The following is a 3558-nucleotide window of genomic DNA, read 5'->3' on the forward strand; positions in this document are numbered from 1 at the left end:
TTTCCCTATCTTTTCTCTTTCCACTGCTTTCTCTCACCATATTATTGGCCATATTGACTGAAGTAGAATTTAAAATATTTCCATCATTGGATATATTGAATAAAGTTTTGTTTTATCCTATTCTTTAATTTTTTTATTATCCTGTTCTTAAATTTTAAATCAGCAGTTTCACTTTTTTAAAAAATGTTTTATTGATTTTTTTTTTTTTTTTTACAGAGAGGAAGGGAGAAGGATAGAGAGTCAGAAACAGCGATGAGAGAGAACCATCAATCAGCTGCCTCCTGTACACCCCCAACTGGGGATATGCCCGCAACCAAGGTACATGCCCTTGACCAGAATTGAATCTGGGACCCTTCAGTCCACAGGCTGAGGCTCTACCCACTGACCCAAACCGGTTAGGGCAGCAGTTTCACTTTTTACCATATCTTTAAAAATAATCCAGGGAGAACCAAGTTACATTTAACCTCTTCTGTGACCTTTTATTATTTTCCCGTGTGGGTCAATGACCCCTGAAAAAAATGTCCCCTAGTTTGGGGAACAAAGTCTATAAAATGACTAAACTAGGGCTTTCCACATGGTCTACAGACCTTTGTGTTTTAATATTAAAATGTTAATACAGTGTCTGTACTTTTGTTTCTGTTATGAATTTACCTAAGATATTTATCCCGTAGGGCATTGTCATTCATCCCATTCATTTTAATTCATAGTATACTTCCTCCTCTCCTTTCCCCCTTCCCTGATGAAAAGCATGTGAGAGAATAGGTACTTCATCTGCAAGTCTGATAAAAATACTAGGAAATCTACCCAAGATTGCTAATTTCAAAATAAGCCCAGAATTGTACAAAGGGTGCATAGCAAAACTACAGTTAGCTCACCTTATTTTTATCCCGTGAGCCAGAACAGAGTGCTATCCCCTCAAAAGTTTGAATAAAATGGTTGTAAGCAGGCCTTCCAGGGTGGCAATCACAGCTTCCATTGCTACTTCTGGGTTCCATCCAATGCAAGTACAGAATTTTTAAAAAGCTAACATTTATTGGGCTCATTCTATCTGCCAGGTACTTCATACATGTCTTATTTGTTGAGAATACTTCCAAACATAACTCAATCAGATCCTACTTACTGCTTATTTTCGCCCAAAAGATAGAAGTGGCCAAATGCATGGCCCAACCCATGAGCACTGAAGTGGGCTTGGACTGAATGTGAGATTAAGCAGAAGCACATGGGCCTCGTGTATTTGTATTAGTGGACTCTGCCAGCCAGCCAGTACCCACAGGGCATCAGCCTACTGTGGATTGGTAACATATGTAAATACCCAAAATGTGTTTAATTCTGGAAATTTAATGTTGTCTTAGACTTACTTTCTTGGTGTCTTTTCAAACACAGCTTCCAGTTTTAAAAAAAAAGGGGGTCAACTACAAGTAACCACTTGCTTTGTTGTACTTACCCCAACACATGTTCCCCACCAACATGTAGATTGGGTTTTCTTTCCTAGTACTGGTGTGTTTTTGTAACTGTTCATCGACATTTACAGTTTTGGATCTCTGTATAAAGCTACTTTGTGTATTTTGAAATCCAAGTAACTGGTCTGGATGGGCTCTGACTACAAAATACTATTTTTTGGTTTATACTCTATATTCTTAAATCCATTCTGTGTGCAGTGTAAGCTTGAGTACCTACTAAAATGAAGGTCAAAATGTTTAAATAGCATTTCTCTCTAAGAGTTCATATGTATTGTCATCTGTGCAGGAATGACTTGTGTACTGAATAATTTTTGGCCCTAAGAATATGATTATTGAACAAAATTCCCACTCTCTACCCGATAAGCACATGTAAATTAGCCCAACTCTAGAAATGAACTCAGATTAGTCAAACCGCCTGCCCTGGCCCTTTATTGGTGGTTTAAATGGAATGGGCTTATGACCGGATTCTGACCAAACCAGCTCCAAGAGAAGGTTGCTGGAAGCTTCTGGAAAAGTTCTTTCTTCTTAATGTTCATCACAGCCTTATTTATAATGTTTAAAAACTGGAAATACCAAAATGTAAAACAAATTGGTTTATCAAACAACAAGACATGCAGCTATTAAAAATGATGATGAATGTCCCAAGTAGATTTTTCTGTGGAAAAAAGCACGTTAGAAATAACATAATTGTAAAGTGCATTCCAAATAGTATTCTATACATTTTGTTAATTATTTTTATCAATGTATATTTTATTAGGATACCAGAGTACCTCACAGAATCTACAGAAATGCTGAATAACCCAGCTTCCAGAAAGCAGGAAACGGGACTGCCTTGAGAACGTCACATAAGAATCCTGGAACTCTAAAAAGCCACAGAGAGTCTCAGCCCTTTGAGTCTGTCACTCCATGAAAGTTGGTCTCCTTTACAGTCTCTGCACTTGGCAGGTCAGTGGTGGCCGACAGTCCAGTTTTGCCACCAAGAGAAAGAGAGGAGGCCTCTGTTCACTCCCAACCTACAGTTAGAAGAATGTCGGGAAATGGCTGGCACCTCTTGGGTAACACATCAGCTCCTTGACCAAATCCCCGAAGCCAGAAGGAGTCAGGTACATGCCTCCTGACCAACTGTGGGAACCAGGGAGGCCAGGCCACACATGACGACGCCTCCCTTCCTAATTACATGTCTAGAAAAATAGGGGCAGAGTCTGAAGAAGAGGCACAGTTCTGTTCCAGAAGTAAAGAGTGCTAGACCGACAAACATTCCTACATAAACTTAAGTGAGCATTGGAATTAGCTGGGAAAACATGTTACAATTACACAGTGAATCTGGCTCTTTCTTTCCACACAAACTGGGAGACAAACATGTGTATTTTACAGTGGACACTAGATATCCTAACCCCAGAGAATCCCCCTCTTCAATAATGGTGTGTTACTTGTGTAATAAATTGTGCCTGTGTGTGCGTGCGTGCGTGTGTGTGTGTGTGTGTGTGCGTGTGTGTGTGTAGCTAGGCATCATAGGCTTACTGGGTAATAATTGGGAAAGAAGAGCATAGATCCACCAAATCAAAGTTTAAATAGAAAATAAGCTAATGTGGAATTTTGCGAGCTTTCGGTTGCCTGGAGTGGTTTGTATGATGAATCTGTCTTGGTGTTCATATTTTTTTCTTGCCCTCCAAACTTAATTTATCAACAAATCTCCAAACACTGGAATTATATAAATAATATGTCTGAGCAAAGTACACATTTTGTTTATGGGATGTTGTGAAGGGACTTAGATTCTGACACTTTATACATAACATCTGTAACTTTTTCTTTCATTTTTTTTTTAATGCCCGTGGGACTCTGGAGTCGCCGTTTAAGGGAGGTCCTCACCAGTTCCTGTGCCAGAGAACTGAGGCACCTCTGATTTTAAAACAAAACACACTGGGAAGTACGCTTCTAGGAGGCATGAGAGCACGCACGGAGCCATGCCTGTTATTAATAAGCTTCGTGCAGAGGAGACAAAACTTGCGTGCCCCGAAGCCGGCAGCCTGCGCTCCGGTTCCTTTCCGTGCGAGCTTGCCTCGCCAGCCCCACCTGCGCGCCCTGCGCGCGTAAAGCT

At 40.4% G+C, this 3558-nt stretch overlaps 1 long non-coding RNA gene across 1 annotated transcript in view; it reads right to left on the reverse strand.

Annotated features, from left to right (window-relative positions):
- LOC107183483 overlaps nt 1-3552 on the reverse strand; it is a 4832-nt gene extending 1280 nt beyond the window's left edge. Inside the window, exon 1 of the long non-coding RNA XR_001514272.1 lies at nt 876-3552. This is a non-coding gene — a long non-coding RNA (uncharacterized LOC107183483). The remainder of the gene's footprint in view (nt 1-875) is intronic.
- Between the last annotated feature and the right edge of the window lie 6 nt (nt 3553-3558).

Source organism: Myotis davidii, unplaced genomic scaffold (assembly GCF_000327345.1).
Source record: "Myotis davidii unplaced genomic scaffold, ASM32734v1 scaffold570, whole genome shotgun sequence".
NCBI lineage: Eukaryota > Metazoa > Chordata > Mammalia > Chiroptera > Vespertilionidae > Myotis > Myotis davidii.